The 14,518-nt window shown below is 40.4% G+C and overlaps 1 pseudogene; it reads right to left on the bottom strand.

Annotated features, from left to right (window-relative positions):
- Positions 1 to 1,043: 1,043 nt before the first annotated feature.
- LOC114007121 (uncharacterized) lies at positions 1,044 to 1,142 on the bottom strand (annotated as a pseudogene).
- Between the last annotated feature and the right edge of the window lie 13,376 nt (positions 1,143 to 14,518).

Below are 14,518 nucleotides of genomic sequence, written 5' to 3'. Positions count from 1 at the left end.
ACCTTCATTCTTATCTTTTCAGTGCTTTTTTCTGGATACCTCCCCCATTTTCCCCACCCCCCCACCCTCTATGCCATCTATGGTATCTAAAGTTGTCCTCTCTACTTCTCTGTTTTCAAAATTTTCAATTTCTACAGCAGAGTACAGTCATTTGGTATATATTGAGTCAGGAAACACAGAATTTGTCTTTCATGACCTGCCTTATGTCACTTAACTTTACATCTTCTAGATCCAACCACTTTGTATCTCATCGTTCTTTTTCTTTTCTTTTTTTCACTTTATTTTTTGGGAGGTTTTTTTGCTATAGGGCACGTGCGTTCACCAGAGAGACAGAGAGAGACAGAGAGACAGAAAGTGAGAAATCATCCCCCAGGGGCGATGGCCACGCCATAATCCCTTCTCCCCTATTCTCCTTTTGGGATCTTGGGCATGCATGCACACGCGCCCAGTATGAGTTTAAGCCACCGGGTCCGAGACTCGAACCGTGGTCAACTACATGGGAGTTTGGCGACATAGCCATTACGCTAACTGCTCGTTCCTTCATTTTTAATTTCTTCAGTAGTTTCAGAGTCTCCAGGAGTAAACTGCTTAGTCTCTGTGAATTTGTGTATTTTGAAAGGCTCTTTCTCTTGTTGACTTTAAGTTTAATTCCATTGTGGTCAGAAAAGATGCTAGATGATTTCTACATTTTTAGATTTATTATGTGGTCAATATTAAAAAATGGGAGCCAGGGGACCAGCAGTTAGTGTAATGGCTATGTCGCTGGACTCCCATGTAGACAACCGTGGTTCGCGTCCCGGACCCCGTGGCTTAAAGCTCAAGCTGGGTTTGTGTGCGTGCGTACCCAAGATCCCAAGAGGAGAACGGAGGAGAAGGGATTGTGGTGTGGCCATCCCCCGTGATGAGAGTGGTGTGTTGAAATCCCCAGCAATTAGTGTGTTGCAGTCTACTCTCTCTTTTTATGTCTAACAGTCTTTATTTTATGTATTTGGGACCTCTTGATGTTGAATACATAAATGTTTACAATGGTCATGCCTTCCTTGAAAAATATGGAATACTTCATTAATTTATGTGCCATCCTTGCACAGGAGCGATGATAATCTTCTCTGTATCATTCCAGTTTTTGTTGTTGTTGTTGTTGCTGTTGGTGATATGTTTTCTATAGAGTGTGTGCTCCAGAGACAGAGAGAGACAGAAAGCAAGAAATCACCCCCTGTGGGGGATGGCTACACCACAATGCCTTCTCCTTCGTTCTCCTCCTGGGATCTTAGGCAGGCACGCACACGCACTCAGCATGAGTTTGAAAGCCACCAGTCCGGTACTCTATGGCAGTCAGCCATGTGGGAGTCCAGCGATGTAATGCTATGTCATCTGCTGGCCCCTATTCCAATTTTAGTATATTTGCTGCTAAAGTGAGCATGGAAAGTCTTAACATTTAAAAAAATTATTTATTTATTTAACTCCACTTGTTATTATTATTATTTTAATTTGACTAAAGAGAGAGAGAGAGAAAGAGTAAGTGAGAAAGCAAGTCACCAGGTCTGGGACTCAAACAGCTGCGACCATGTGGGAGTCCAGCACCTTAACTGCTATGGCACCTGCTGACCCCAGGAAGTCTTAACATTTAAAATGTTGATTCTTCTAGAGTAAATCCAATGTAGTTGCAAGTAACATATTAACCTATGTGTGTATTAAACAATTTAAATAAAAGGTTAGTGCTTTAGAAGAGCCAACAGATGTGCATGCCTGTGTGTTTGTGTGTGTGTGTGTGTTTGTGTGTGTGTGTGTGTTTGTGTGTGTGTAAAAATGAAAAACTAGCTGGGTCAGCAGATGGTGTAGCAATTATGTCACTGGATTCCCACATGGCTAACGGCAGCTCGAGTTCCAGACCTGGAACTTTAAACTCATGCTGGGTATGTGTGCATACATGACCAAGATCCTGGGAGGAAAATAGAGAAGGGATCATGGCACAGTCATCCCCCTCAACTCTGGGGGATGATTTCTCCCTTTCCTTCTCACTGTCTCTGTCCCTCTCTCTCTTTGGCGAGTGCATGTGCCTTAAGGCAAAGACCTCTACAAAAAAAAAAAAAAGTAAAAACTAGCAATGATGTGCTTCCCTTCCCACATATCAAAAGATACATAGCAAATTTGGATGGAATAAGAATGTAAGTAGATTGGTGGAATAGAATGGAGAATCTAAAATAGATCCTATTATGTATGAAACTCTATAGATGGCAAAGTTGTGTTTCAGTCAAATGGAAAAATGAGAAACCTTTCCCGAAGTGTGGTGTCATAGCTGGCTTTCTACCGAAGATAGAAACTTTGCATAAACAAAGATGATGAGGCTCTAGAGAGAAAAGTTCCTTCTGTTCTGATTATTTTGTTTTTAACTGAGGCTGGTAAAAGTTTATTAGTTTTATTTTCTTTTAGTTTTGCCTTTTTTAATTGCCAGAGATTGTATGTGTTGGCTAGTCAGAGACAGAGAGACACAGAGAGAGGGACAGGGAAAATACACCCCCAATGGGAGTGATCACACCACAATTCCTTCTCCTTCATCTCTCTATTGTGTCAGAATTTTCAGCACGTATGCACATGTGCCCTGTGTGTTTAACAGGTCACAGGGTTTGAACTACGTGGTGGTCCATGTGGGAGATGGCTTCCTCAACCAAGAGTCCACTAAATGGTCCTGAGTATTTAGAATTTTAGGGGCTATTTATATTGATTATATTTTTGAATTGGCTCTTCGCAATTGTCGCATGTTCATCTTATAGCTGCCTGTCTTACCAAACCCTTGCTTACTAACTTTAACACTTTATCAGTTTGGTGTCTTGAGTTTATAAGACACATTTGTGGCAGAGATGACTTCATATCTTTCTATTCAGTGCTCGCTCTCAGCATATTTGTCATGCCGTATTTCAATGGACTAGGACTTCAGGTACAATGCTGATCGTGGCAACGAGAGCTGGCTTTCTGCCTCTTCCTCACTTTAATGGTACTGTGCAAAGTCGAGGTTCTGTGTTGTATTGTAATGTGAACTGTGTCACTCTACCTATAAGTAAGACAAACGCCTTTAGCTATATTACTAATATTAGTGTGATCTGCACTTAAAACCTGCTTGAATAAATGAGGACTAGATCAGTGGAGTCATAGTGAGGTCATAATAATATTGGTGAATAAATTAGTCTCTCATGAGAACAGAATTTACGGCTTTTTTTTTCCTAGAAAGATTTCGCTACAGGGCATGTGCACTCACCAAAGAGACAGCGAGAAAGAGAGAAATCTCCCCCTAGGGAGGGATGACCACACCGCAATTCCTTTTCTTCCATTCTCTTCTTGGGATTTTGGGCATGCACGCACACACACCTGGTGTAAATTTTAAGCTGCTGGGTCTGGGACTCCAACTGCAATTGACTACGTGGGAGTCCAGCGATATAACCATCACGTCATCTGCTGGTTCATAGAATTTATAGCTATAAGTGAATATACATCGTTTTATAAAAACAAACATTTTATTTTATTATTTTAAAAAATTATTATTTTATTTAACTTTATTTATTTATTTACTTATTTTACTTTGACCAGAGAGGGACAGAGTGAGAGTGAGAGGAAGAGGAAAACCAGCCTTCAGGTCCAGTACTCAAACCGTGGTCAGCCAGGTGGAATCCAGTGCCCTTAGCCACCATGCCACCTGCCAGTCCGATTATGAAAACAAACATTTTAAACATGTGTGTGGTTTCCTTTAAAATATTTTTAGTTTCAATGTTCTGAGTCAACTGTCATTGGAACTATTAAAATTTTCTTTTCAGTATTGTAGGAAAGGTCTTTGGCCTTTTTAGTGGACTGATTTAGACAAGTGCTTAATTCTGTAAACAAAAGATACAGAAAAAAATTAAGATTTTTCTATATTTTTGAGTAACTGATATGTAAATATTTTTGCTGTTTCTTTAGCTACCTAATGAGGTGAAATAGTTGGTTCAGGACTTTGTTTTCTTAAAACATCTATGCCAAAGGTCTCCCTTTCTTCAAGGCACTTTATTAAATTGTTAACTGAGGCTGATGGCTTTTGTTTCTGGTTATAATTTCCAACCAAAATCAAGTTAATAATGCGAAGCTCATATCTTTATGATTTCACAGTTGAAATTACTTTAATTGTTCAACATTGAGAATAAAAGTTTAAAAAGTTTTCTTCTGAGTATTGAAACTCCTTTGTATCCTTAATATACCAGGAATTTTGAAAATTGACGAACGATTGACATCATGGACTGACTCCATGGCACAGAGGTAGGCACTATTCTAGAGAAACTGGATCCCACAGGGCAACTGCACTTGAAATTACTGGTCTTTTGGGACCAGCAGTTAGTGTAATGGCTATGTCGCTGGACTCCCATGTAGTGGACCATGGTTCACGTCCCGGATCCGGTGGCTTAAAACTCACGCCGGGTGCATGTGCGTGTGTGCCCAAGATCTCGAGAGGAGAATGGAGGAGAAGGGATTGTGGCGTGGCCATCCCCCCGGGGGGTGATTTCTCACTTTCTGTCTCTCTGTCTGTCTGGCGAGCACACGTGCCCTATAGCCAAAACCTCTCCAAAAAGAAAAAAAAAAAAAGAAAGAAATCGCTGGTCTTTTTAGACTAAAACATTCTAGAATTGAATGCTTCCAGGATTGAAGTACCCCAAATACCATGGGCTGGAGGCCTAGAAGTAGGGGATTATGGTGTAATCAGACTGTCGAGGGTCCTCATCTCTCCCACTCTCACATATGCATGCACACTGTCATGAATAAAAAGAAAAAAATGTTACAAATTGACATCAGGTTACGGGTTTTGGGTCTCCATTGTACTATTCCATAAGAGTTTCTGTATATCTGGACATTTCATAATTAAGTTAGAAAAAAATTGGACCTACTGGGGCTAGCAGATGGCGTGGTAAAGGCATTGGTCTCCTACATGGCTGACTGTGATTCGATTCCCAGACCTGTTGACTTGCTTTCTTATTTTCTGTCTCTCTCTCGCGCATGTGCTCTATAACAAATTATTTTCTTTAAATGATAATGAGGGTCAGCAGGTGGCATAATAGTTAAGGTGCTGGACTCTCATATGGCCTACCGCGTTCATGTCCCAGACCTGGTGGCTTGTTTTCTCACTTTCCTTCTCTCTCTCTCTCCTCTCTCTCTCTGGTCAAAATAGAAAAACGATAATAATAAATAAAATTAAATAATTTTTTAAAAATGATAACAATAAATAAAATTATAAATAATTTTTTTAAAAAATTGAACCTACTGTAAAACTACAAGGCACATCTAAGAATGCTACAGAAATGATAAAAGAAGGAAGGCATTCTTCTGTCGGGACACAGCTGAATTCTAAGCAGTCATTACTCTGTTGCTTTTCCTCATGGAGAGCAGAGATGTTTGGTGGTGAGGCAGGAAATGTTTAGGTTGGATATAAGAAGGGGTATGCTTCTGCAGACCATCAAGCTGCTTCTCCTTAATTGTCTTTGAGAGCTCCATAGATACTCTCTTTCTAGGATGGTAGAGGCCACCCATAGGGGGTGAAATGGCCATCTCTTTGGAGAGGAATTGTAGTGGAATAGTTCCTCAAACAGACCAGGGCCACTGCAACTCACCTGTCTCTCTAGCCCCATCACAACATAAACTTTTTCTTTCTTTCTTTTTTAAGAGAGATTTTTGCTATAAGGTGTGTGCACTTGCCAGAGTGTCAGAGACAGAAAGTGAGAAATCACCCTCCAGGGGAGAGGATCATGTCGCAATCCCTTTTCCTCCAGTCTCTTCTTGGGATTCTGGGCACGAATGCACATGCACCTGGTATGAGTTTAAGTTGCCGGGTTCAGGACTTGAACCATGGTCGACTACCTAGGAGTCCAGCAATGTAACCATTATACGATCTGGTGGTTCCACACCACATTAACTTCTTAAAAGAAAGAATCCTGGCCCTTGCTTTGAGTTCAGCTGGGTGAGGGGTTAAGGGAATCATCCCGTGGAGATGGTCTTGGGGGGGTCGCTCCTCCTGTCTTTTCCTCTTGAGGTGTAAGGAGGATAATGAGATTTACTAAGTTCATCCATGGGTGACCCCAGGGGTCCTGCCGGGTTATTGGAGTAACATCCCTAACAAGGCCTTGGTATAAGCCATTTGGGGGATACTTTGTAGCTCAATGTGCAGCTAGTATAGGTCTGGTATATTTGGATTTCTTCCAAGTTTCTGGGGAATTTCAAAAATTGAAGTCTCAAGTATTGATCCACCGAGGAAGCCTTCCCTTCTCTGGGGTGAAGTCATGGGGCTTCTCTTGAGACTCATTACTACTTGAGATAACAAGGCCCCAGCCACTTCCACATCCCTTGACTCTTGATTGCTCTAACTTTAGGACTGGAAGTTTGTCCTTTTCCCCCAGCTGCAGAGCAAAGTAACTTTGGATAAAGTTTAATGCATCTCACTTAGTGAGGCTAAAGACCTCACTCAGCCCTTCCCTTGGCTCTGGGGTTATGGCCACAGGGAAGCAGCCATATGCACTGTGTGGCTGTGATGGGCCAGGAGTGGATCACGCTCCAAGATAATTCCTCACTGTCCCTTTTCTAAAAGTCTCTGTCTTTCCCTTGATTTCTTCAACCCCATGCTCCCTGAGTTCCCTTCAACCACAGTGCCCTTTTGTTCTTCAGATGCTCCATCTCATGTTCATTTCAGGGATTGGTACCCCTCCTCTGTGACCTCTGCTCTCTGTCACCTATTTAAATGGGCTTTTCCTGTCCATTTCATGTAAAAACAAACAAACAAAAACTCCTTCCTTATTATTTCCTTTCCCTGACTCTTTTTTCCCCCACCATAGACAGCACTATCTTATTCTTAATTTATGTGACTATTATTGTCTTCCCTGCTAGAAAGGAACTCTATAGAGGGCCGAGTCTTTGACCTATTCATTGCTGTATCTCTGTGCTTAGAGCAGTGCTTGACATAGAGTAGGTGCTGAATAAATGTTAATATTTTTGATGAAAGTGAGAAGCCATAAACGTCTTGCCCAGTGGACTCTTTGTCATGGGTCTCAGTATCATATGGGACAGGGAGCGAAGAGGAGACACTTTCTCCAGTACTCTGCACCAAGTGAGTACTGCACGTGTTGTACTCAGTGGCTGAGTACAGGAGTGCCTTATTTATTTATTTATTTATTTATTTAGTGCAGGAGTGCCTTTTGAGAAGGGGATGTGAGGCACGAGAAAGATACGAATGATTCATTAAGACCAATTCTTTTTTTTTTTTTAAGAATTATTTTATTTATTCATTCATTTATTTTTATTTGACCAGAGAGAGACAGAGACAGAGAGAGAGAGAGAGAGAGAGAGAGAGAGAGAGAGAGAGAGAGAGAGAGAGAGAGAGAGAGAGAGAGAGAGAGAGAAAGAGAGAAAGCAAGCTACCAGTTCCGGGACTCAAACCATGGTAATCCATGTGGGAGTATCCAGCACCTTAACCACCATGCCACCTGCTGGTCCTGTGTGTCTTTAGACCAACTCTTGTCCTCTTGGGACTATTGGCTTTTCTCTGAGAACTAGCACTGGTTAACTCATGAGGTCTTTAGCACTTTTGATTGCTCCACAGAGACCAGCTTAGCACATTCCCATCCTTGGGCCTCCAGAATTGGACCTAATGTAATATGAAGCATGAGGGATGGATGCTCATGAGTACAGACTTGCCTTGAGTCTGGTTAAAGAACACCTGCCCTTGTGCTCTGTTGTACTTTTGTTCCTTTCATACTCCTAGTACATGTCGTGCATGCTCTCCCCCCTTCTCCTGTACTCTGTTTCCATTCTTTCTTTAAGACATAGCTCAAATTCTTCCTTTGTGGGACATTCCCAGTCATCATGGGAAAAATGACCTTTCCTACCTTTGAACTTCATTTTTTTTAAAAAATTTTGCCAGAGGGTAAAATATGCACTCGTGGGTGGGGGTAGAGCACCCCCTCCCCCATGAGGAATGGTCATGCTGCAATCCTTTCTCCTTCATCTCTCCTTCTTTTGAGATTTTGGGCATGCACACACATGTGCCTCGTGTGTTTCTCAAGCTTCTGGTTCTGGGACTCGAAATGTGCAGTTGGCCATGTGGGATCCAGCCACCCTAACTACCACACCATGAGCTGGATCACTCTGAACTCCTTTAAGTCTTGCTATTCATGTTTATAGTGTTTGGCCATGAATTATTTTGGGACAGCTCAAATCAATAACTCTTTAGTTATTTAATCTTTAGTTTCTCTGGTCTACAAAGGTCACCCTTGCTTTGCTGCTTCAAATCCCAAGAGTCAAGCCCCATATGCTGGTTTGCCACTGTAAGTTTAGTAGTTTATTGGATCCTCTCGTGTGTAATTTCCAGAAGAATGCTTACATTTTCTGCAGATATCTGCTACTTCTAGAGTTCTGCTGCCCACATCTGGCCATCCTGTGACCAGTTTATCCACCTGTTTTCTCCACATCTCCTCACCCAAAGTGCAGAAACAGGCTGTGCTGTGATCTGCCTATATAACTATAGTAGAGATTAGCTGTAATGCCCGCTTTGTCAACTGCTTTGGGATTGAAGGAGAGACTTCTAGTATAGAAGGGAGGTGGAAAACCCATAGAAGGAGATGCATAGAATTATTCTTAAAGGCTACCAACCCTACACCTACAGAGGGTAATTTTTTTCTCTCTTAGACATTCCTCATTCTTTATTCTGCTGTCACAACACAATATCTATCTTTTCCATGGAGTGTCATTATTTATGTCTCTCTCTATTGCATTTGCTCCTGGGTGCAAAACCAATATCTCTGATGTTCAAAGAGAGACCCTACTTGGCCCAAGACTCACTTCTAGGTCATCCTAATCTACAGAGATGGATCTCTTCCCACAATGCAAGTCATGACAGAAAGCTTTGAAGCTCACCATGATCTTAAGCCATGGAGAACATGATTTTAACTTTACTGCCTTAAAGACATTGAAGTATTTTCTTAAAACAGAGGGGTCTGTTTTAAAAAATCAAATTAGAAAATTATTGATAATTTAAAAATATTATGGTTCAAGCACATTAAAATAGTCTAGCACATTTTTTTTTTCCTTACATGGCCTTAATATTTTATAAGAAGTAGGACATCTGTCCCTGCTTTTGAAAGCTCATGGTGTGTCCAGGAGCGGGTGAGTTGTGGTATGTTTTTTTTTTTTTTTTTTTTTTTTGAGAGATTTTTGTTATAGGGCACGTGGACTCGCCGGAAAGAGAGACAGAAAGTGAGAAATCACTCCCCAGGGGAGGGGGGGATGGCCACACTGCAATTCCTTCTTCTCCATTCTCCTCTTGGGGTTTTGGGCATGCATGCACAGTATGTGCCTGGTGTGAATTTTAAGCCGTTGAATCCGGGGCGCAAATCATTGTCAACTACATTAAAGCCCATTACGCCATCTGCTGGTCCCATTTAAAAAATATATATGAAAAGAAATTTTATTATTATTTTATTACATAATCTATTAGTGAATACACCACATGGGATTTTCTTAAATGACAAATGAGGCACATTTCTGATTCCTCTGAGAACCTTGATGTCATCTGTATTTTGGAGGATCCAGTTTCTTACGATGTCTGTGATACTGTCCGTGAGGATATCAATGGTGCTTGGTAGAAAAGAATATTTTGCTAAGTTGTTCTAGCATGGGTCCTTGCTCAAAGTGTTCACTTTTTTCCTTCTAATCTGTATTTTAGCATTTGATCACGTGTTTCTTCATTATTTATGTACAGGATCTGGTCTAGGGATAGGTTTTGGGGTTCATAATGAATGTCCACAGACGGGCGGTAGCACACTATCATCCTGCCATCAGTTGTCAAAACAAGCTCCACTTTTCAATTACGGTCATCTGGAAGAGAAGAATATGTAGATTTATGACAAACACAATACAAAGCTCTATTGTTGGAAAGAAATTTTTCAAGATGGTTGTTTTTGATGTCACCCATTTTATCACTGCTACTGCCATGGAGTATCAAGAGGTTTCTTAAGTGGTACAAAAAAAGTTGTTCTGAAGAGAAATTGCTTTTAAAATCTGCTTTTAGACAAAGTACTTTTCAACTCTTAAAAGGTTATCACTGTGAGATCACCATCTTGTCTTCAGGTTATGGTTTTTTTTTTTTAATTTTTTATTCTTTTTTTTTTTTTTTTTTTTTGAGAGGTTTTCGCTATAGGGCGCGTACGCTCGCCAGACAGACAGAGAGAGACATAGAGACAGAAAGCGAAAAATCACCCCCCAGGGAGGATGGTCACGCCGCAATCCCTTCTCCTCCATTCTCCTCTCAGGCTCTTGGGCACGCACGCACATGCGCCCGGCGTGAGTTCTAAGCCACCGGGTCCAGGACACGAACCACGGTCGACTACGTGGGAGTCCAGCGACATAGCCATTACGCTAACTGCTGGTTCCCCCAGGTTATGGTGTTTTTTTGAAGTTTATTTATTATTTCTTCTGAAACAGAGAGAGAGAAAAGAAAAATACCCCCAACAGAGTCTTCATACTATGATCTACTGTCAGCTTCAGTCAATCAAGATCTTGGGCTTGTGTATATGCCCCTGTCATGCTTAGAGAAGTCTTGGGACCTGATCTTTCCTATGTGGGTCCATTTGCACATCACTGTGCCACCACCTGGTGTTTTGACACTAACAAAAAAGTTCTTAGGGTGATGGACACTTCAGAGCGCCATTTTATTAATTTGCAAGAGAAAATGATGGTTAGACCAGAAATGCTGTGCCTAGTACAGTCACCGTTATGCCCTCTTCCTCCTAATCTGACCCAATTACTACAATCTCTTTGACACTTTGTAAAAGAAAAGGTTGTTCTCCTACCTCAGGCAGTGAATGTTTACTTTGGAGAAGTCTTGGGGAAGCAGGCAATACTTTAGAAAGATTTAACAATTTCTCCCTATTCAATCTGTCAAAGAGTTAGCAGTGGCCTGCCCATTGGGTGGACCCAAAGTCATCCAAAAGAGCAAGGAAAGCCTGTCACTGGATAAAATCGTCATTCCTGGCATAGAGCTCCCCAGGAATTATGAGTGTCAAGAATGAAGTGTACTTCCCTTCTCTACCGCTAGGAGTCTGTCACGAGCTGGTGAGAAGGGCAAGTTTTGAATACTGCAAAAGGTCAGAGACATGCAAGAGGCATATACATAAGTGCTGGTGCATTCACTAAGAACTTAGAAATGAGCCTCCCAGCCCAACACCCAGCGAAAAGCCAGAATCCATGTGCATCTGAAGTGGGACTACCCCTGCCCCTTTAACCAGAAAGTCTCTGCCCTAAACCTCTTCTCCTGGCCCAACATCCAGTGAAAAGCCAGGTAGGGTGGTCTCTGTCTTCTTTCTGTCTCTATTTCTCCCTCTCCCTTTCTCTCAAAAATTTTCTCTTTTGTATATATATATATATATGTGTGTGTTTGTGTGTGTGTGTTTTAAAAATCTGTAGGTATTGTCTCTTCTCTCTGACTTCTTTCTCTTGCAAATTTTAGAATCCATGTGCATCTGAGGTGGGCCTAGCCCTGCCCCTTTCCTGTGGTATGCTGTGTAGTTCTCATTTTTTGGCCTTTTTCTTTAAAATATTTTTTCCTTTTTAATTGTTTTGTTTTGTCTTCATTTATTTATTTATTTATTTAGGTCTTTCTCCTTTTGTTTTCTTTTTTTCAACTGACTTTCTCACCTTGCTTCTCACCTTCCACACATTGAGTGTCTAGGCAGGTCTAAGTGCATAGTAGTGAAACATCAGAATACCTGTAGGGTCATAGTAAACCTTGACCCCCACTGAACTAGTACAGAAAGGGAGAAACTCATCTTTATAAATCTAAATTGAAATTCCTTTCTGTGGATACCATGTTGCAAGACACAGTAGTAGAGGAGAAATAGGCATAGAAGTACCTCATAGTAAAATGAAGCATACGAGCTTACAGTAGCAGAAATCTCTAACAAACGTGAATATACCACCAAATGACTAAAAATCAGAGAAGAGAGTCTGCAAAGTGAGCAGCTGAGAGAAATACTGAGTTGCAGTGAGCGCAGCTCATCCCCTCCCTCATACCTCTGAATTCTTAGTGGAAACCCTGCGACTCAACCCAGATGCACCTATTCCCTTAAGACTATGATGCCTTTGCAATATCCAGTTTCATTGATAAAAGTGTAGATTACTTGATGAGGATCAGGGAAATGGAACTGCAGAAATATGGCAGTACATCTCCTTCTGCATGCCTGAACATTGAGAATTAACTTTGAGAACGCATAATCTATCACATGACCAGAAACCACAACAAAGCACAAGAAATTTGGGACATCAAGAAAATATCTCTCCCCCAAGGGGAAAGAACAGCCTTTCATCATCCACAGACAGTACAATGGAACTCGTGGAAATGTCAGATAAAGAATTTAGAATATTCATAGTGACAAAGCTAACAGAGATGCAGGAGAAGGGAGATAACAAACTCCAGAAAATGCAGGAGAAAAGAACAACAAGTTCCAGGAGGTGAGGAAGTTCTTCCATGATCTGAAAGAGAAAATACACACTATAAAAAAGAGTCAAATGGAGCTGTTAGAGATGAAAACTATAATACAGGAAATCAAAACTTCCCTTGAAAGTATTAAAAGCAGATTAGATCATGAAGAAGATAGAATTTCAGATGTAGAAGACAGAAACTCTGACCTCAAAAAATTCACCAAAAAGACGAGAAAATAACCCAAAAAATGAGAATAGGGGAACTAGCAGGTGGCATGGTGGTTAAGGCGCTGGACACTCCCACATGGCTGACCACAGTTCAAGTCCTGGACCTGGCAGCTTGCTTTCTCACTCTCCCCGCCCCATGTGTCTCTCTCAGGTCAAATTAAAAAATAAAATGAATGAATAAATGAAATTAAATAAAAATAATTATTAAAAAAATGAGAATAATTTACAAGTTATACTAGATACCATTATATGGCCAAATATCTGAATAATCAGTATCCCAGAATGTGAAGAAACTAATAAGGGCATTGATAATCTATCCCATGAAATCCTGGAAGAAAACTTTCCAATCCTAGAGAGGCATTCAAATATCCAGACCTAAGAAATACAAAGGACCTCACATAGATTCAACCTTGAAAGATCTTCTCCAAGGCACATCATAGCCAGATTGACCAAAACTATAGACAGAGACAAGATACTAAAATTGGGAAGAGAAATACATCATGTTACTTTCAAAGGATATCCCATCAGGCTAACATCGGACCTCTTGTTGGAAACAATGTAAGCAAGAAAAGAATGAGAAAATATATTCAAAATGTTAAGTGAAAAACAATTTCTACCCCAAATACTGTATCTGGCAAGATTATCCTTCATATGGGAAGAAAAGACAAAAACATTCTCAGATAAACAGAACCTGAAAGAATTTACCACCACCAGACGATTTCTTCAAGAAGTTCTGAAGGGAGTACTATACCAGGAAAACTAAAGACAGACAGACAAATAAGAGAACAAAAAAAATGACCAAGAAAAAGGCCAACTTAATGGTAGGGACAAGATATTATTATTGAAATATCAATAATAATGTTGAATGTTAATGGAAAGGTCAGACCACAGTAACACTGCATATTCAAAGAAAAGGAGAGATTATTTTGAGACTTAACTGGTGAGATACAATTCTATGACTTTTTTCTAAAACATTACTGATTTTCTTCTAGGCTTTGTCTCTCAGATTTAAGAATTTTTTTTAAAGAGAGGATTTTGCACGTAGGCATGTGTGCTTGCCAGAGAGAACAGAAAGACAGAAAGCAAGAAATCACCCCTCAGAGGGGATGGCCATATCACAATCCCTTCTTCTCCATTCTCCTCTCGGGATCTTGGGCACATACACACACGCACCCGGCGTGAGTTTTAAGCCACCAGGTCTGGCACTCAAATCACAGTTGACTATGTGGGAGTCTAGCATTGCATCATCTGCTGGCCCCATGTTTTCTTTTGAATTGTTGATAGATTCAGCAATTTGTTAAAAAAAGGATTTTTAAAATTGAGTTATACTTTTCTCTCTTCCTGACCCTTTTTCAATTGGAAAATATATATTTGTGAGCATTCTTATTTGTGGCATATGGTTATTTGCATAAGTTCAATAATATCTGTTGCCTTGCATCAGCAATTGAATTCTTCCAGGGCTTTGTGCAAGTAACAGACCAAATTGAGATTAACTTGAGATTAACTTTTTTTTTCTTTACAAATAAGTTAGTTTATACCTCTCTTTAGTAAAGGGGAATAGAGAGAGAGAAAAAAAATGTTTCGGAATAAAATTACAATGCACTTGTCACTAGATTCTAGCTTAGTCCATACTTTTAGTATAAGATCTTTTGTAAATCAATAAAATGTGAAAAAAAAAAAAGCTTAGTATCAAAGGGAGGGAGGGGAAAGGAGGAGAAAACTGGTAAAAGTATGCTTAATTAACAAAAATTGAGAAACTGTTTTTAATTTTATTTATTTTCATTTGACAGAGAGGGACAAGGGAAGTTCCTTG

The sequence above is a fragment of the Tupaia chinensis genome, unplaced genomic scaffold (genome assembly GCF_000334495.1).
Source record: "Tupaia chinensis unplaced genomic scaffold, TupChi_1.0 Scaffold000126_2, whole genome shotgun sequence".
NCBI classification, from domain to species: domain Eukaryota; kingdom Metazoa; phylum Chordata; class Mammalia; order Scandentia; family Tupaiidae; genus Tupaia; species Tupaia belangeri.
The sequence above is the reverse complement of the archived record's forward strand: the minus strand, read 5'-3'. Positions and strand labels throughout refer to the sequence as shown.